The sequence below is a fragment of the Peromyscus leucopus genome, chromosome 10, assembly GCF_004664715.2.
Source record: "Peromyscus leucopus breed LL Stock chromosome 10, UCI_PerLeu_2.1, whole genome shotgun sequence".
NCBI lineage: Eukaryota > Metazoa > Chordata > Mammalia > Rodentia > Cricetidae > Peromyscus > Peromyscus leucopus.
Window position 1 is genome coordinate 8,534,189 of NC_051071.1, and position 22,348 is coordinate 8,556,536.

Consider the following 22,348-nt stretch of genomic DNA (forward strand, 5'->3'; position numbering starts at 1 on the left):
CATATTTGTCATTGAGCATAAGTATTGAGCTCTACTTCCAGGAAGTGTGACTTGAGGCTTATTGAAAATCTGGTAGTGTTCAGAGAGACTGAGTCTCTGAAGTAAAAGGTCCAGAAACCACAGCTATGAGAAACATCTGAATGAAGTGAGAAGCTTGGCAGACAGGACAAGGAGATTATGATGGTGTCTTTAAATAATTAATATCCTGTCAGGGTGATGAATTAGATAGTCTTGTATAGCCACACATGATGGACCTCAGAATATTCAAAGGGTGGAAGTTACAAGCTGAGGTTTAACATTAGTGATGAATCTTCTGCCAGAAGGACATAATGAGCCCATTTATGAGGTGGTAGATTTCAAAATATTAAAAATGTTAAACTAGTGGCTTGAATAAGGCATTGCCCAAAAATGTTACAGAAAGATAAAACTCATTGAGACACTGGACCAATTTTTTACTAAGGCCTTTTTTAAACTCCAAATTTCTGTGGTTTCATGTTATAATTACTTAAAAATCTCATATCTAAGGATGGGCAAATGTAAAGATTTTACTGCTCTAGAAATTTAATGATTGATATCCCAATGGGGGAAAACAGATAACCCACCATCTTAGACTTCAAATAGCAAGCATTTGTAATATACAGAAATAACTCAGAGTACAAAAATAAGCTCTGATGCATTTTATATGCAAAGTTCTCTGAGAAAATGACTGTACTGAGTCCCGAAGCTGGTGGTAATGAAAGAGTAGAAAAACTGTTAAGAAAGAAGCTAAGGGTTAATTCATCCTTGTTTTGTTTATTTGGAGGGGGGGTTATAGATGAAAAGTAAGAAAGATCATTAACCAGAAGCACAAAGCAGACTATTGAGTAACTTGCTATAGGCACTCAAATTCACCAAGAGAAATATTCATATAAGAATAAGAATGTCTGGGTGTGGTGCTGGGAGATAGCTCAACAGTTAAGATAATTTGTTGTTCCTCCAGAGGACAGAGTTCAGTTCCCAGGACCCAAAATGTGGGTGGATCAAAACCACCAGCAAATCCAGTCCTGGAGAATCAGTATTCTCTTCTAGACTCTGTGGGCATCTGTACTCACATGTACACATTCCACTCCCCACATGTACATATAACTAAAAACAAAAACAAATCATTAGAAAAGAATGCATACTTCTGTATCTATCCTAAGGGAACCTCACACTCAACACTGCACAGAGATATGGACCATCACCTCTGCTAAAGATGCCTAAACATCTAATGCTAATATGGGACATAAAATACTCTATAAAATGTATGTAAAATTGAGTAGACCCTGGAACCTATCCTTATGGGATTTTTGCATCAAAAGTATGTTATTTATTTTTATTGACTATCCCTACTTGGGAATGTGAAATTTCCTTACTCTAAGAAATGGTATTTTTAAAAACAGCTGTTCCAAAACTTAAGTCATAAACAATACAATTATTTTGCTTAAAATGTAAAATTTTATTATTTTCAATATACTCATAGATGGAATTGTATAAAAAACACAGTTGATTTTAGGACTTTTTTAATCATCTGAAACCCTGTTCCCCGTTGCTGTGACTCTGTGTCCCCATTTCCCTAGGCCCCAAACAACAACCAAAGTTGAGTTGCTTTATTTGTCATAGTATTTACAATGTATACCAACCAATCATTACTATTTTTAGCCAAATTATAGGTAACTGCATGGATATACGACGTTTTACTTTGTTAGTCAATTGGTCAGGGCCAATATTTGGAATGTTTCTATATTTAGGCTATTATGACTAAATCCTGTTACTGTGTACAAGCCTGAATTTGTTCCTTGTCCTTCATGCAGGGCAGAGATGTGAAACTGTTAGAGAACATGGTACTTTGCTTGCTATGCAAATGTATCTAACATAAGGAGGAAGGATTTATTTTTGTGATGGGAATTCACAGGTTGCAGCACTCGGTGGGTTGGGTTTGCTGCCTTGGGCTGCCGTGAGACAGATCATTATGCAGAGGTAGCATCACCAAGCAGAGCAGACCATGTCATTGTGGTTGAGAAACATAGAAAACAGTAAGAAGTTGTCAGAGTTAACACAGATCCAATGGCATACTCCCAGGCGACCTTTCTCCACCTAAGACTTGCCTTCCAAGTGCTGTGCCTTCCAATGACCTACTCAGATTTTGCACCCATCAGTGAATCAATCCATTGATAAGTCAGAGTCCTAATAACCTAATCCTCTCCGTAATCATCTTCTTTACATACTCAGAGCATTGTTTTATTAATCTTGGCATCTCTCAATTCAATCAAGCTGACAATTAAGAATAATCTTTGCACACGGACCCAGCAGTGGCCCGCAGAGGTAGATGGGCCTGGCTGTGGCAGCCGACAGGGACATACAGGCCTGGTGGCCCACAGAGGTAGACGGGCCTGGCAGCAGTGACAAGCAGAGGTAGGTAGGCCCGCGGTGGCAGCCAGCAGAGGCCCGGCGGCAGCTGGCAGAGACATACAGGCCCAGCGGCGGACCGCAGAGGTAGACAGGCCCGGCGACGGAGACAAGCAGACACAGCTTGGAACAGGGATGTCTCTAACCCAAACACCCGGGGAAGAAGCTATCTCCGTGGGACGGAACCAGAACAAATCTGAACACTCCCTCTGAGGACAACCCAGGACCCAACTGCTGATCCTGTGAAACCCAACAACTTGGAGGTGTTGGTGAGACTACCCTGCTCAGCTGAAACCCATCTGGGAGAGGATTCAGATGCCTACAGTTGGAAGTCTGAAGAAACAAGATCAGCTGAGGAGTTGACGAATGAACAAAACGTGACCTGGGAACACAGAAGAAAGCGCTGCCCAGCCACCAAACCAGATCACCAGAATCATAAGTATATACTTCACCGACTGAGATCAGCTGCCCCTAAAGAAATAGCCTAATAGCACCAATTTAACCAAGAACTCCTACTAAACCAAGACTAAAAATTAGAACAAGAGAGGCACTCTCAGACACAGACACCACCTGCACCGCACAGAGGAAGAGATAAGTAGACGCCAGTGCAAAAATACAGGCAACAACATAAAGACCTATATGGCAACATCAGAACTTAGTGATTCTACACCTGCAAGACCTGAACATACCAAGACAGAAGAAACAGAAGAAATCAACCCTAAAAATGACTTTAAGAAGATGACAGAGGCCCTTAAAGAAGAAATAAAACATTCCCTCAAATAAAAACTTTCCTTAAAGAGGAAATGAAAAACTCACTTAAAGAGGAAATAAAAACTTCCCTTAGAGAGGAAATGAAAAACTCCATTAAAGAGGAAATAAAAAACTCCCTTAAAGAAATGGAAGAAAAAATGAACAAAAAATGAAAAGAAATCAAATCAAGCCAAGAAAAAGCAATTAAACAGATGAAAGAAACATTCCAAGATCTGAAAAATGAATTTGAGACAATAAAGAAAACACATGCTGAGGGAATGCTGGAAATAGAAATCCTGACTAAACGAACAGGAACTACAGAAACAAGCATAACCAACTGATTGCAAGAGACGTAACAGAGAATATCTGACACTGAAGACACAATAGATAAAATAGATTCGTCAGTCAAAGAAAACACTAAAGACAAAAAAGTCGTAACACAAAACGTCCAGGAAACTTGGGACACCATGAAAAGACCAAACCTAAGAATAATAGGGATAGAAGAAGGAGAAGAATACCAACTCAAAGGCACAGAAAATATATTCAACAAAATCATAGAAGAAAACTTTCCTAACCTAAAGAAAGAAATACCTATGAAGATACAAGAAGCTTACAGAACACCGAATAGGCTGGATCTCAAAAAAAAGTCCCCTCGCTACATAATAATCAAAACACTAAACACACAGAACAAAGAAAAAAATATTAAGAGCCGCAAAGGAAAAAGACCAAGTAACATATAAAGGCAAACCCATCAGAATAACACCAGACTACTCAATAGAGACTATGAAAGCTAGAAGATCATGGACAAATCTCATGCAGACACTAAGAGACCACGGATGCCAACCCAGACTATTATACCCAGCAAAACTCTCAATCACCATAGGTGGAGTAAACAAAATATTCCAGGATAAAACCAAATTTAATCAATACCTGTCCACAAACCCAGCCTTACAGAAAGCACTAGAAGGGAAAATCCAACCCAAAGAAGCTAAACACATCCATGAAAAATCAAGCAATAGATAATCCCACACCAACATACACCACAGAAGGACAACCCAATACAACCACAAAAAAAAAAAAAACAAAAAAACAGGAATTAGCAATCACTGGTCATTAATATCCATCAATATCAATGGTCTCAACTCACCTATAAAAAGACACAAGCTAACAGAATGGATAAGAAAACAGGACCCATCCATCTGCTGCATACAAGAAACACACCTTAACTTCAAAGACAGACACTACTTCTGAGTAAAGGGCTGGGAAAAGGCTTTCCAAGCAAATGGACCTAAGAAACAAGCTGGTGTAGCTATCCTAATATCTAATAAAATAGACTTCAAACTAAAATCAATCAAAAGAGATCAGGATGGACATTACATATTTATCATGGGAAAAATCCACCAAGATGAAGTCTCGATTCTAAACATTTATGCTCCAAATACAAAAGCACCCACATACATAAGAAAAAAAACACTACTAAAGTTTAAAACGCACATCAAACCCCACACATTAGTAGTGGGAGATTTTAACACACCACTCTCACCAAAAGACAGATCTACCAGACTGAAACTTAACAAAGAAATAAAGGACCTAATGGATGTTATGACTCAAATGGACCTAATAGATATCTACAGAACATTCCACCCTAACACAAAAGAATATACCTTCTTCTCAGCACCCCATGGAACCTTCTCAAAAATTGACCACATGCTTGCACACAAAACAAATCTCAACAGATACAAAAAAATTGGAATAACCACCTGTATCTTATCAGACCACCATGCCTTAAAGTTAGACCTCAACAACAACAAAAATTATAGAAAACCCACAAACTCATGGAAACTGAATAATGCCCACCTGAAACATCAATGGGTCAAGGAAGAAATAAAGAAAGAAATTAAAGAGTTCCTAGAATTCAATGAAAATGAAAGTACAACATACCCAAACTTATGGGACACTATGAAAGCAGTGCTAAGAGGAAAATTCATAGCTCTAAATGCACACATAAAGAAGATGGAGCAATCCCATACCAATGAATTAACAGCACAACTGAAAGCTCTAGAACAAAAAGAAACAAACTCACCCAGGAGAAATAGACGCCAGGAAATAATCAAATTGAGGGCTGAAATCAACAAAATAGAAAACAAGAGAACAATACAAAAAATCAATGAAACAAAGAGTTGGTTCTTTGAAAAAATCAACAAGATAGACAAACCCCTAGCCAAATTAACCAAAAGGCAAAGAGAGAGCACCCAAATTCATAAAATCAGAAATGAAAAGGGAGACATAACAATAGACAATGAGGAAATCCAGAGAATCATCAGATCATACTTCAAAGACCTGTACTCCACAAAAATGGAAAACCAGGAAGAAATGGACAATTTTCTGGATAAATACGACATACCAAAATTAAATCAAGACCAGATAAACCATTTAAATAGACCAATAACCCCTAAAGAAATAGAAACAGTCATCAAAAGTCTCCCAACCAAAAAAAGCCCAGGACCAGATGGTTTCAGTGCATAATTCTACCAGACTTTCAAAGAAGAACTAATACCAATCCTCTTCAAAGTGTTCCACACAATAGAAACAGAAGGAACACTACCAAACTCTTTTTATGAGGCTACAATTACCCTCATACCCAAACCACACAAAGATGCAACAAAGAAAGAGAACTACAGACCAATCTCCCTCATGAACATTGATGCAAAAATACTCAACAAAATATTGGCAAACCGAATCCAAAAATACATCAAAACAATCATCCATCACGACCAAGAAGGATTCATCCCAGGGATGCAAGGATGGTTCAACATACGAAAATCAGTCAATGTAATACACCATATAAACAAACTGAAAGAAAAAAGCCACATGATCATCTCCTTAGATGCTGAAAAAGCCTTTGACAAAATCCAACACCCCTTTATGATAAAAGTCTTAGAAAGATCAGGAATACAAGGAACATTTCTAAACATAATAAAAGCAATTTATAGCAAGCCAACAGCAAACATCAAATTAAATGGAGAGAAACTCAAAGTGATACCACTAAATTCAGGAACAAGACAAGGCTGTCCACTCTCCCCATATTTATTCAATATAGTACTAGAAGTTCTAGCTAGAGCAATAAGACAACATAAGGAGATCAAAGGGATACAAATTGGCAAGGAAGAAGTCAAACTTTCACTATTTGGAGATGATATGATAGTATACATAAGTGACCCCAAAAACTCTACCAGGAAACTCCTACAGCTGATAAACTCCTTCAGTAAAGTGGCAGGATACAAGATCAACTCAAAAAAATCAGTAGCTCTCCTATACACAAATGATAAAAGGGCTGAGAAAGAAGTCAGAGAAACATCACCCTTTACAATAGCCACAAATAATATAAAATACCTTGGGATAACACTAACTGAACAAGTGAAGGACCTTTTTGATAAGAACTTTATATCTCTAAAGAAAGAAATTGAAGATGTCAGAAAATGGAAGGATCTCCCATGCTCATGGATAGGCAGGATTAACATAGTAAAAAAGGCAATCTTAGCAAAAGCAATCTACAGATTCAATGCAATCCCCATCAAAATCCCAACACAATTCTTCACAGACTTGGAAAGAAAAATACTCAACTTCATATGGAAAAACAAAAGACCCAGGATAGCTAAAAGAATCCTATACGATAAAGCAACCTTTGGAGGCATCACCATCCCTGACCTCAAACTCTACTATAGAGCTATAGTAATAAAAACAGCTTGGTACTGGTATAAAAACCGACATATGGACCAATGGAATCGAATTGAAGACCCTGACATTAATCCATGCACATATGAACACCTGGTTTTTGACAAAGGAGCCAAAACTATACAATGGAAAAAAAGAAAGTATCTTCAACAAATGGTGCTGGCATAACTGGATCTCAATATGTAAAAGATTACAAATAGATCCATATCTGTCACCATGCACAAAACTCAAGTCCAAGTGGATCAAAGACCTGAACATAAATCCAGTTACACTAAACTTAATAGAAAAGAAAGTAGGAAGCACTCTTGAATGCATTGGCACCGGAGACCATTTCCTAAATAAAACACCAACAGCACAGACCCTGAGCACAACAATTAATAAATGGGACCTCTCAAAATTGAGAAGCTTTTGCAGGGCAAAAGACACAGTCAATAAGACAAAAAGACAGCCAACAGAATGGGAAAAGATCTTCACCAACCCCACATCTGACAGAGGATTGATCTCCACAGTATATAAAGAACTCAAGAAACTAGACATCAAAATGCTGAACAGTCCAATTAAAAAATGGGCTAAAGAGATAAACAGAGAATTCACAAAACAAGAACTACAAATGGCTGAAAGACATTTAAAGAAATGCTCAGGCCGGGCGGTGGTGGCGCACGCCTTTAATCCCAGCACTCAGGAGGCAGAGCCAGGCAGATCGCTGTGAGTTCGAGGCCAGCCTGGGCTACCAGGTGAGCTCCAGGAAAGGCACAAAACTACGCAGAGAAATCCTGTCTCGAAAAACAAACAAACAAACAAACAAAAAAAGAAATGCTCAACATCCTTAATCATCAGAGAAATGCAAAATCAAAACGACTCTGAGATACCACCTCACACCTGTCAGAATGGCTACAATCAAAAACACCAATGACAGCCAATGTTGGAGAGGATGTGGAGCAAAGGGAACACTCCTCCACTGTTGGTGGGAATGTAAACTTGTACAACCACTGTGGAAATCAGTATGGCAGTTTCTCAGAAAATTAGGAATCGAACTACCTCAAGACCCAGCCATCCCACTCTTGGGCATATACCCAAGGAATTCTGATTCATACCATAAAGATACATGCTCATCTATGTTCATAGCAGCACTATTTGTAATAGCCAGAACCTGGAAACAACCTAGATGCCCATCAACGGAAGAATGGATGGAAAAAATGTGGTACATATACACAATGGAGTACTACTCAGCAGAGAAAAACAATGAAAGCATGAAATTTGCAGGTAAATGGATGGAACTAGAAAAAATCATCCTGAGTGAGGTAACCCAAACCCAGAAAGACAGTCATGGTACGTACTCACTCATAAGTGGATTCTAGATATAAAATAAAGAACATTCAGACCACAACCCATAGAACCATAGAGGCTATATATATAGCATGGAGGTCCCTAGGACGACTGTGGCTTATAATAAATTTCGGTTTTACTCAATTATTGAAAAAAAATAGCCAAATGAATGGAAACACACGAACTATGAACCAAAGGCTGAGGGGCCCCCAGCTGGATCAGGCCCTCTGAATAGGTGAGACAGTTGATTGGCTTGATCAGTTTGGGAGGCAACTAGGCAGTGGGGCCAAGTCCTGTGCTCATTGCATGAGTTGGCTGTTTGAAACCTGGAGCTTATGCAGGGACACTTGGCTCAGTCTGGGAGGGAGGGACTGGACCTGCCTGGACTGAGTCTATTAGGTTGATCGGAGTCCTCGGGATAGGATTTGCCCTGGAGGAGGTGGGAATGGGAGGTAGGGTGGGGTAAGGGGAGGGAGTGGGAGGGGGGAGAATAGGGGAACCCGTGGCTGATATGTAGAACTGAATGGTATTGTAAAATAAAATTAAAAAAATTTAAAACAAAAAGAAAAAAAAAAACAATAGGATTCCCCCCTGTCAAATTTTTTCTTTGTATGTTTGTCCTTGGCATGATTTTTTAAAAATGGGAATATTCATTTTTTAATAAATATATTTATTTATTTTACATCTCAGCTGCAGTTTCCCCTACCTGCTCTCCTCCCAGTCCCTTCCCCCAGCCCCACTCTGTTCTCCCATCCCAATCCACTCCTCTTCCCTTTCTGTTTAGGAAAGGGCAGGTCTCCCATAACTTTTGTATGGTAATTTTGTAGCCTGTCACTTTGCTGAAGATGTTTATCAGCTGTAAGATTTTATGGAGGAGTCTTTAGAAGCTCTGTGTATAGAATCTTATCATCTCCAAATGAGGAGACTTTGGCTTCTTCCTTTCCTGTTACAACCCTTTCATTTCCTTTTCTTCCTGCTGTAGCCGAAACCTCAAGCACCATGTTGAAACGGAGTAGACTGTTGGCCACAGGCTTGCTGTGATGGCCCTTACTCTGCTGAGATGTATTCCCTCTATACCTAGTCTCCGTGGGGCTTTCATCATAATGGGATGTTATTAAATGCTTTTTTCTGAAAAAAAAAAGAATAATCTTTGCATCTGGTAACTCAATATTTAGCGGTATGAAAAACTGTAAGACTGTTTTCCAGGATGGCTGTGTCACTTGACTTCCCTGTCAACAGTTTCTGGAGGTTCTATTTTCTCCAGCTCTTAGTCATCACATTATTATCTAACTTTGGTTCTACTCATCCTGATGATGGTGATGTGTGATCTAGTCATGGTTTTATAACTCTTTGATGACGAATAATGCTATCTTTTCATGTGTGTGTTGGTAATTTATATAAATTTAGAGATAACTATTCATATATTTTGTGTAATTTTAAATTAAGTTATATATCTTTTTACTACTGAATTGTAGATTTCCTTAGTAGATGTATGGTTTATAAATGGTCCTGTTCTTTGGATTACCCTTTCTCTTTCTTTACTGTGTATTTTGTATGTGTAAAAGGATAGAGTCAAATATATTTTTCTCTTTTTCCTTGTGCTTTTGTGTTATTTGCTGAGAAACTATTGTCAAATCTGAAAATGCAAGATTTTTTTTCCGTATGTTTCATTGTAAGACATTTTATAGTTTTATATTTGTAGCTTTAATCCATTTACATCAATGTTTGTAAATAGTCTGAGGTCTTTTATTCTTTTGTGTATGACTAGCCAATTGTCCCAATTGCATTTGATAAAACTTTGTATTCTTTTTCTCCATTAGATGATTTTGAAAGCCTTGTCTCAAGTCAGTTAATTATAGATGCATGATGAAGTTAATAATAATAATAACTGACAGTTGGATGATGCTTTACAACTTACAAAGGATTTTCAAATAAGTTGTGCTTCAGTTAATCTTCAACACAATTAAATAGGAAACATGTTCCCTTTTTACAAATGGCAATACTGATGCTCAGTTATCTTAATGAACTTCAAAATGACCAGTGAATAGTGATGCAGAACTGAAACGGGCTTTCTAACTATTGACGGAAACTTTTTATTGTTCTGTCACAGCTACACTCATGGAAACCTATCCCATGCAGTAGAGGTGGGGCATTTTCTCTAGCATCCCAACCAGCACACATGAAGAGAAAATACTGAGAACTGTCTCAGTTTGGGTTCATTTGAAGTGTGAGACGGAAAGGCATTCTGTCTAATTTAGGCCAAAAGGGAAGAATTATTGGAAGTTTACATGACTTTATCACAGAAATGAGTGGAGAGCCTTGCAAAGCCAGATCTCATGGAGGATATGGGATCCAGTTTATTAAGAAATAGAAGCAATTTTTCCAGGGATCTATGGTCAAAAATAGATCTAGATTTTTTTTTCCACTCTGACGTTGTTCTACTCAAAATTGTAATTCCAGAACAGTCTTGATTTTGATTGACACAACTATAATTTCACTCATCAGCTTTGATTACTCTTAAAGAATAAGATCAGTTTGGGTAACAAGGAGTTGGATTGCTATTTACAATGGGAAATGGCCACTGAGACAACAAAGTTCTTCTATTTTGAATTAATACATAGAAACTACATTTTCTTTATCCTAAGTCACAAATCTCTAAAATAGGGGAGAAAAAAATGAAACGTGATGAGTCAGCATGTTTTGAAAAAATGTAAAGGATCTGTGGGCTTTTCCTCAAGGATGCTTTGGGCTGCATGTCCTAGTGCCTGTCACTGCTAAATATCACTTTCTCTGTGTAAATTCACAGTTTTGTTTATTTGTTTGTTTTGCTCAAGTCTAAAAGATACATCAAGCTTTTATTGCTTTTGTTAACTTTGCTAAGTTATATCCTGAAACTGCTGCTCTCTGAATTAAATTCACATTAAAAGTATAGAAAGATTTGAATTAAGAATTATTGTAACTATAGTCTATAATAAATAATTGGGCTTTTCTGATAATAAATTTGTTGCTGGCTCTGTAGTATTTTTCCTCTTTCAAAACTGTTTTATAGTCCTGTGTTATATATGGACACGTGTGTGTGGGTGGGTGGGGCACATGCATGTCCCAGTATGCATGTGGAGCTCAAAGGATAGCCTTGGCTGTCAGACCTCATCTTCTATCTTGTTTTGAGGCAAGATTTCTCTATTGTTGATGCTTTGTATGCTAAGCAAATGTCCTGGGAGCTTCTAGGGAGTCTTCTGTCTCTGCCTACTTCCATCTCCTTCCATTAGTGCTGGGTTCCAGGTGCCCAGATTTCCACTGATTCTAAGGATTCTCATTCAGGCTCCATGCTGTGTGGCACTGAGCCATCTTCCTAGGACTCTTTCATAACTCTTACCACTTAAAATTTTCTTACTTTAGAAAATCAAGAATAGTCATTTTTATTTTAAAAAATGGTAGCTTTTTTGTCATAAAAATCACAGATATTCATATTTTCAAATATAAAATAATATATTTATATTTTGTACCAGTTTTTGTTTGTTTTACATGCATCAAATATTCTTGTTTTTCTTTTAAAATTTCATAGTAGTAGGATTACATTTATTATAAAGTAACTTCTTATATCTTAACCTTTTTCCTACTTGTACAAGAGAATAACAAATCCTACATTTTAAAGGATTGCAAACATGCTTGTTTTGTTTTTAAATTTGGCTATTGAGTCTCCTTGCCCTTATTCTGAATTAATGATGCCCAGATGCCTGTGTATACCAAGAGATATCAACAAATGTGATCAGATTACAATAAATCTGTAACTGGAGTTTTCCTGGTCCCACCTGGCTCACAGCCGCTCAGACCCAAATAAACATACAGACGCTTATATTAATTAAAACTGTTTGGCATAATGGCTCAGGATTCTTGCTAGCTAGATCTTACACTTAAATTAACCCATAATTTTTATTTGTCTAGCTACATGGCTTGGTACCTTTTCCCAGTTCTGCCTTCACATCTTGCTTCTCACAGTGGTGGCTCCTGGCAGCATCTCCTGACTCCGCCTTCTACTTCCCAGAATTCTCCTCTCTTCCTTTCCCACCTATACTTACTTCCTGCCTGGCTACTGGCCCAATCAGCATTTTATTTATCAACCAATCAGAGCAACACATTCACAGCATACAGAAAGACATCCCCAGCACTAATCCATCTAACATCAACAAATATTGTATATCAAGTACCTAAAACAATTACAGAAAAGCATTATTGAAACAAATTTGAAAAGCAGAGACAAAGTACAAAACAAATGCATGTCATTGCTCATTAGCAAGTAATTCTTTATATATAAACTTGGTCCTGAGTAGTGACTAAGGGAACATGATATTGCCTTTTTATTTGGGGTTGTCATTTTCAGTAACATACACTTGCCTTTCCAGGATTAGTGTTAAATGTGCTTTTCTTTCTGAGGTGATCCATAGCCACTATTGGTGATTTTCTCTGATTTATGTTACATGAAAACTTTTTGTTCTGGCCTCCATAACTGGGTAGGATCAGAGTGTTAGTAGGTAGGGAAAGGAAACATACACTGAGCAAAACAAAAACCAAGAAGAAGTCATGAACCTGGTTCCACAGCAGCATATCTATCCTGGGAAAGGTGCTTGGAGAGCAAGCCCAGAAAGCTTTAAGGATGAGAAGGCTGCTCCATGGCCTCTCCTCTCAGGAATCTCTGGGGCTGCTTGATTACTTTGTTCCCACTTGTGCCCTAGACTCTTGAGACACCGAAAGGATAGAGACCAGGTAGCTTGTCATTTTGTTTGCATTTATTCATAGTGGGAAAGCCAGGGTGGATGGTGAAAATATATGGAGTGTGGTTTTTTTCTTCCCATCATGTCTAAGGCTGGGGAGAAAGAGCCCTTCTTTTCAGTTTCAATCTATGTCCTTGAGACATTCAGTTTCCTTCATCTGAAGGCTCCTGTGAACCTATCACAGGGCAGATGACTTCAAAGGCTCTTTCTAGTTCTATGATTTACAGTGTTTGACATGGCACCTTGTGATGGTGTGTGATTGTGTGAGTGTAAATGTGTCTGTGTGAGTTGTGTGTGAGTATGTGTGAGAATATATGTGTGTATTGTGTTTTTATTGGTAAGAAGATGTACAAGGTTAAAAAATGGCAAAATGAAATTGGGAAAAATTTTGGGAAAGGGCTTATTATTTCTGGGCACCATAGTTCTTGTTCTGTCTGTTACTAGCCAATTACTTAACAATGTAATCCTATTTACTCCTGCATAGAAATGATGCTTGTTTTGCTTCCATCATTGGTTATTATATGTCTCAAAACAAACATAAAGAGACCTAAAGGAATGTGCTACATTGACAGCACACGATCCAGTTATAAAAGGAGTTTTCCACTTGCTCTATACCTTTCCCCTTTACTATGACATCTGTTACAAGAAATTTCCCCCTAAAGTATTCAAGAACTTCAATCATGCACATACCTATTCAGTCAATAATCCTTTGCTGAACAATCACTTTTTACAGGGCAAAAGTGAAGTGGCCAAATGATACCACACTACCATTATGAGAATGGAGGTGGGCACAAGGAACCCTGGAAAACCATGGGAAAGTTGTGTTGGAGCATGAGAAAGGAAATCCGGAAACTTTAACCCTGAAAGGAGAAGCAGAAGTTTGTCTGTGGCCTGAGGATGCTCACTGAACACCGTTCCTATGTACTGTGACTTGGAGAGAAGCATTGCCCATAAAGAATAATTCCTTACACTGGTGGCCTGAGAAGAGCCACTGTGGTGAAAGGTCTAGTCACGGACAGCACAACAGAGACAGGCCAAAGTTTTTACAAAAAGGCTTTGTGTGCCTGAGATCTGGAAACTTCTGCCGTAGCACTTGTCGAAGCTTAGGTCACACAATATTTGTATGTGCATTTTGGAATTCTAACTGGGGATATAAGGATGCACTTAGACTTCTACCAACAGGATAAAGAGGATTCTAACACAAAAATAGTTGATTTAAAGACAATACAAACAGAATTTTTATTGAGTTTTCCTTATTAGACTAAAGACCTCTAGAAATATAGCTTCCATTAATCTTTCTCTTGGAAGGAGTTTCCTTGCTGGACATTTCTCCCAATAAAATTTTCTTTATTTTAAATTCTAGTAGCATAGTATTGACCTGTGCTCATCAGGCAGCAAGCCTGGATTGTGTCACTGACAACACAGATAGATAACTAGTCACTCTTCTTCTATGAAGCTATTTATTTATAAGTTAACTTTTAGGCTCCCGAACACTGGACTGAAGTTGGGAAAGCAGAGTAGTCTTCCCAGAAGGAACTGAGTGAATGGGGAAATGTGTGTGGGAATCTAGTGAGGAGCAAGTAGAACAGAAGAAAGAGAGGGGGGGAAAGGGAGAGGGGGAGGGGAGAGAGAGAGAGAGAGAGAGAGAGAGAGAGAGAGAGAGAGAGAGAGAGAGAGAGATGGAGAGAGATATGGTGGTCAGATAAACAGACATGTGATCCATAGCAGGGCAAATAGTAAACACTTGGTGAAGGTCAAGGTCAGCTGTTGTCTAAAGGGACAGAGAGTGTTTTCCTTGATTAAGTCATCACAGTTCAGAAGTCTCTTCTGCCTTCATGCTTACAGAACATGTGGTTTAGAGCTCTCACAGGTGTTTTTAACCTTAAGTAAACTAATGAGACTGCTTTACAAAACCTGAGTGTTATTGTTAATTATAAGATCCAGCTACCCGGTGACTCATCAATGTTATCATAGGGAACAAGACAAACGAAAACATGTTGAAAAAAAGATTGAAGATAAATTCTCATAATGTTTAATTATAAAAGCAAAAAATAAAACACTCAAAATAACTCAAACATTAGTTCTGTAGTAAAGAACAGAACTCAAAAATAAAACGAATAGCAAAGACTCCCAATGAAGACACATTTACATGAAATACTAGATTTACGGTAAACTAATCTATGATGTCAGAAATTCACATGTAGTTGTAAGGAAGAAGTGGGACAGTGATAAGAAAGGTCTTTTGAGAGCTTTCTAGAAAGACATTTTGACTGCAGAAGTGATCAATGTATTCACAGCTCAAGTCCATTTAACTCTGCAAACTTTACATCTATAATGGGATCATTGTAAACAAATGGATACATGTGAAGGGAAATGTTGCCATCTTGAAATGAACTTGAGAAGGTTGGCAGTCAATACAAGGAGAGTGTTTTGCAACGGTATTCAAAGTTTCTAGAAAAACAAATTCAAAGAATTAGTAAAAGAAAATGCAGGGGCTGGGGAAATGGTTCAGCCAGTGAAGTAGTTGCGGTGCTCGCAGAGTACCTGTGTTTGGATACACAGCACCCATGTGAGAAGGATGAGTCAACAACATGTGTCTGTCATTCAGAGATTGGGGAGTCAGAGAGCTTGCTGGTCACCTGGACTACACTTAGTGAGCTCTAAGTCCACTGATAGACACTGTCTCAGAGAAATATGTGAGGCTTGGAGAGATGACTCACTGGCTAAGAGCACTTACTGATACTGTATAGGACCTGGGTTCAGTTCTCTGCATCCACATGGCAGCTCATAACCATCTATTACTTCACTATGAGAGAATCTGGTGTATTCTTTGGCCTCATTGTGTGCCAGGCATAGATGTGGTATACATATATGCAGGCAGGAAAAATAGTCATACATGTAAAACAATAAAAATAATTTTAAAAATAAGCATATGAGGAGACACTCAATGTTAACCTCTGGCCTCTACATGCATATGTGCACACTTCACATTCACCTACATACATGTGCACACACATGACACCCACACCCACACAAAAGAGAGAAGCCTGAGAGACACAGAGAGAGATATAGAGGAGACAAACAGATATACAGAGAGAGAGAGAGACAGACAGACAGATATTGGAGAAATTATTTTGGCCACTCCACGTAGTTAAAAGGATATTTATTTAATGGCGTAACTCACAAATTAAGTAATGGGTAGGTTGCAGGGTCTGGGGAAGGTGTAACGCAGTCCAGCGGTGTTCTCCGGAGCTCTGCACAGTCCATCTTCACCGTTCAGCGTCCCGGCACCAAGAGAGCGCACAGAGAGAGAGAGCGCTGGCCCATCCAGCTCTCAGGTCCCCAGGCGCCTCCCCTCACCCTGCCTCGTAGGCGTGACAGTTGCCAGAGTCTCAATGGGGGTTGGAACTCCCAGATCCAAGCTGGAATGGCTACCCACTACATCTCCCCCTTTTTGTCTAAATAAGAAGGTTCTAAACTAATACAAGACTATATACAAAGGAATGGTTATCAAATATTGTTCAGAAATAATGAGGGATAATGACCTAGATAAGATGTAACTACAACCAATGCAAACCATATCAAGCAAGAAACACATACTAAAATCCAGAGAAGTATAGAGCATAGGTAAACGGCATGTTATAAAGATCATTCAAAGGTGTCCTATCCTAAAGAACCTGAATCTAATACTTAATATGTTCTATCTAAGATATTATATATACTAAGTTGTAACTATAACTGCTAGTCTTCAATCCCATTAAGCGGAAGGCTGAGGAGAGAGACAATGGAGCCACCGCTTCCCAGAATTCTCCTCTGTTCTTGTCCCACCTACTTCCTGCCTGGTCACTGGCCATCAGTGTTTTATTTATATAGAGCAATATCCACAGCAGACAGAAGCAGAGAAGAAGAAGGAGATTTCCAATCTCAATTACTGCTATAAGCCTTCTGATCACATGTTACACATGATGCAATAATTATATCTTTACATATGTCTGTAGGTAGGTTACAGAACAGCTATAAAAGAGTTTTTTTAAAGGCATTGCAAAGTCCAAGGAGCTCTGTAGGCCTAACTTGAGACAGAGGCCAAAGGGATTCACAGAGTCTTTCCTCAATGGGGTGGGATAGGAAGGTGAAGGGGTCTCAGATAAGGAAGCCCATTAGAGAGTTACCACAGGTCACAGGGGAAAGCCAAGTTTCAGAGTGGAGTTGAGCTGGAGAAGCAGGATGCAGACTATGGAGACACAGAGGTAAAATACAGGATTTGGTCTATCTAGCCCAAATTCACATGTGGACAGGTGAATGGCAATTCAAGTAGTCTGCTTCAGTAATGGGGATTGAGCCATGCTGAATCCACAGGGCAGCTGAGATTTCTATCTGGTTGTCCCTTAATGCACATGCCTATGGTTAGATGACCAGGCAAGTGCAGACTGGAGTCACAGCATTTTCAGATGTTCTCCTTTTGTAGGGAAGGTATTACAGCTTTCCTCAGTCTAGTATATTGGGTAAATTTTCCAGCTTGGTTTTTCTGACATGGTTTTAATAAAGCCATGTGCACATGTGGTCCTAGTCTACTGCAATAAGCTTTTAAAGTGGGTCCCTTGTTACTTTTAGAAATAAGTTATATGCCACAACTCCAGATGCTTTACCAGGCCAGCCTAGTCCTAGGGACCCTAGGTAAGGCAATATCCCACAGCTCCCTAAGACTCCTTAAAGCCCCCTGCCCAACAACCCCAGACTGCACCCCCACCCATGGGCTTCATATTCTGGCTCAAAACTTCAGCAGAAGACTTCTACTTTATGGGAAGCCACTCCATACGAGGAATCCTAGAGACTAAGAAGCATGCAGAATCCCAGAGGCCAGACAGGTACTTGGAACCTCAGAGGCAATGTTGGCACCCAAAACCCCAGAGTTATTGCAGGACACAAAATCCCCAGTTGAGATACCCTTCTGGTCCTGAAAACTCAATAGTCACCAGAACCCCTGTCCACTTAGGCCAGAAGACCAGAGAAAAACAGAAACCAAGGAACAAAACACTCATATGACAAAGACCCACTCAGGAATCAACATCTAGACCTATAATCATCCCAAATCTAGATGCCTAAATGCAATTTAAGAATGCAAACAATAGAAAGGGTAATATGGCACCACCAGAGCCCAGCTATTCTATGATAGCAAGACCTGAACACTCCAACACAGATGAAGCACAAGAAAATGACCTTAAAACCAACTAAATGAAGATGATAGAGGTCCTTAAAGAGGAAATGAAAAATTCCTTGAAGAAATTGAGGAAAAGACAAACAAAAAAAAATTGGAGAAAATCAATAAATCTTTTAAATAATGCCAAAAGCCAAGAAAAAAAAAACAGCTGAAAGAAATGAAAAAGAAAAAAAAAAAAGAAAACTGTTCAAGACCTGAAAATGAAGATAGAAGCAATAAAACAAAAAATGGAGGGAATCCTGGAAATGGGAAATCTGGGTAAGTGAACAGGAGTTACAGATACAAATTCCACGAAGAAAATACAAGAGATGGAAGATAGAATCCCATCATTGAAGATATGATAGAAGTGAATAATCAGTTAAAGAAAAGGTAAAATCTAAAAAAAAAAAAAAAAAAACTCCTAACAAAACATCCAGGAAATCCAGATCACTGTGAAAAAAACCAAACCTAAGAATAATAGGAATAGAAGAATTCTAGCTCAATGGCCCAGAAAATATATTCAACAAAATGATAAAAGAAAAATTTCCCAACCTAAATAAGGACATGCCTATAAAGGCACAAGAAGTTTATAGAACACCAAATAGATTGGACCAGAAAAAAAGTCCCATCACCAGAAAATAAACAACACTAGACTACAAAACAAAGAAAGAATATTAAAAGCTGCAAAAGAAAAAAGCCACATAACATACAATCTATTGGAATTACACCCAATTTCTCAATGGAGATTCTAAAAGCCAGAAGAATCTGAACAGATGTCTTAAAGACTCTAAGAGACCACTGATCCCAGCACAGACTACTATACCCAATAAAACTTTCAAATATTATAGATGGAGAAGACAATATATTTCATGACAAAGTGAAATTTAAACGATATCTATCCATAAATCCAGCCCTTCTAGTATCTTATGTAGGGCTGGATTTGTGCATAGATATCGTTTAAATTTCACTTTGTCATGAAATATATTGTTTTCTCTATCTACTAGAAGGAAAACTTCAACTCAAGGAGGTTAACTGCACTCATGAAAGCACAGGAAATAAATAATTTCACACCAGCAAAACTCAAAGAAGAGTAACACACACACACACACACATCACCAAGACCACTACCACCACTGTGACTACCACCACTGCCATCAACAATAAAAACAACAACAATAAAATAATAGGAATAGGAATCATTGGTCATTAATATCTCTCAATATCAATAAAAAGACACAGGTTGACAGAGTGAATAGGAAAATATGCCCCACCCTTCTGGTGCATACAAGAAATACACTTTAACACCAAAAATTGACATTACCTCAAAGTAAAGCACTAGAAAAAGATTTTCCAAGCAAATGGACTTAAGAAGCAAGCTTATGTAGTAAAGAGACTTCAAACCAAATTTAATCAATGAGATGGAGAAGGATATTTCATATTCATCAAAGGAAAAACCCACCAAGATGACATTGCAATTCTTAAAATCTATGCCAAAAATACAAGGGCACCAACATTTGCAAAGGAAATATTATTAAGTCAAACTTCAAATCTCACCCATCAATTTTGGGAGACTTCAATATCCCATTCTCACCAATGGACAAATTATCCAGACAAAAACTAACAGAGAAATGGAACTAATATACATTATGACTCAAATGGACCTAACAGATATTTACAGAATGTTTCACCTAAACTCAAAGAATATACCTTCTTCTCAGAACCTCACAAAACATTCTCCAAAACTGACCATAAATTTTGTCACAAAGCAAGTCTCTCCAAATATAAGAAAATTGGAATAACCCCCTGTATTTTGTGAGGTTATCATTGTTGAAAGCTGGATTTCAACAACAACAGAAACAACAGAAAGTCTACAAACTCATGGAATCTGAATAATTCTCTACTGAGTTATTACTGGGTCAAGGAAGAAATAAGGAAAGAAATTAAAAACTTCCTATAATTCAATGAAAATGAATGCACAACACACTTATAGGACACAAGAAAGTGGAGCTAAGAGTAAGTTTAAAACACTAAGTATCTTCATGAAGAATTTGGAGAGATCTCACACTAATGACTTAACAGCAAACCTGAAAGCTCTAGAACAAAAACCAGACACACCCAAGAAGAGTAGATGGCAGGAAATAATCAGAGCACTGCAATCAATAAAATAGAAATAAAGAGAACAATACAAAGAATCAATAAAATGAAGAGTTGGTTCTTCAAGAAAATCAACAAGATAGACAATCTCCTATCCAAACTAACTAAAAAGCAGAGAGAGAATATCCAAAAAACTAGATCAGAAACAAAAGGAGACATGAAAACAGACACTAAGGAAATCCAAAGAATTATTAGGTCATATTTCAATAATCTGTACTCCACAGAACTGGAAAATCTAAAGAAATGAATAATTTTCTTGATAAATATGATTTAACCAAATTAAATCAAGATCAGATAAACAATTTAAATAGAACTATAGCCCTCAAGGAAATAGAAGCAATCATTAAAAGTCTCCCAACCAAAAAAAGCCTAGGGCCAGATGGTTTTAGTTCAGAATTCTACCAGACCTTTAAAGAAGCACTAATATCAATAATACTCAAAATTCCACAAAATAGAAACAGAAGGAACATTATCAAATTCATTTTATGAGGCCATAGTTACCCAAATATACAAACCACACAAAGACCAAAAAAAGAAAGTGAATTACAGACCAATTTTCCCCATGGACATAGATGCAAAAATACTCAATAAAATATTCAAAAACTCAAAACCGACTCCAAGAACACATAAAAAAGATCATCCACCATGATCAAGTAGGCTTCCACTCAGAGTTGCAGGGATGGTTTAATATATAAAATCTGTCAATATAATTCACCATAAAAACAAACTGAAAAAAAAAAAACATATCTCATTGTAATAGGACAGGCCCATAAGGTCCAGAAAATTGGCTCAAACCAGTTGCCAAGGCATACACATAACATACTTCCTTATGAGCCAACCTGGAGTCTGCCTGAGGGCCTAGCAACAGGCACTGTCAGAGTTCTTGGACACTGTCAGAGTTCCTGATAGTGACCAGCCAATGAGGAATGACCATGCAATGCCATCAGATTGGGGCACAGCTTGGGTGCTGGGAGAAGGGCATATAAGGCCTTCCCCATTATTGAATAAGTGAGTCTGCTGTTTGCCTTCAACTGACTCCTGGTGTCTATGTCATTGACAATGTTCCTTCTCAACCCTTCCCTGCAAAGGGGCCGTTAGGATCCAGCAACATCTAATCTCTCATTAGATACTGAAAAATTCTTTGACAAAACCCAACATCCCTTCATGATAAAAGTCTTAGAGAGATCAGGGATACAAGGAGCATATCTAAACATAATAAAAGCAATATACAGCAAACCAATAGCTACCATCAAATTAAATAGAGAGAAATTTAAAGAAATTCCACTAAAATCAGGGACAAGACAAAGCTGTCTACTCTCTCCAGATCTATTCAACATAGTACTTAAAGTTTTACCCAAAGCAGTAAGACAACTAAAGGAGATCAACTGGGTACAAATTTGAAAGGAAGAAGTCAAAGTATAACTATTTGCAAATGATATGACAGCACACATAAGAAACCACAAAAATTCTACCAAGTGGCTGGATACAAACTAAATTTAAAAACAAAAATCAGCAGACCTCCTATATAAAATAATAAATGGGCTGATTAATAAATTAGGGAAGCAACAGCTTTCACAATAACCACAGATAATATAAAATATCTTGGTGTAACTCTAACCAAGCAAGTTATAGACCTATATGGCAAGAACTTCAAGGATTTGAATAAAGAAATTGAAGAAGATGGAAAGATCTTCCATTCTCATGGATTGGCAGAATCAACATAGTAAAAATGGCCATCTTACCATAAGCAATCTACAGTTTCAATGCAATTCCCATCAAAAACCCAACCCAATTGTTTACAGACCTTGAAAGAACAATACTCAATACTCAACTTCATATGGGAAAACAAAAAACTCAGGATAGCTAAAACAATCCTGTACAATAAAAGAACTTCTGGAGCTATCACCATCCCTTATTTCAAGCTGTACTACAGAACAATAGTAATAAAAACTGCATGATATTGTCATAAAAACGGACAGGTTGACCA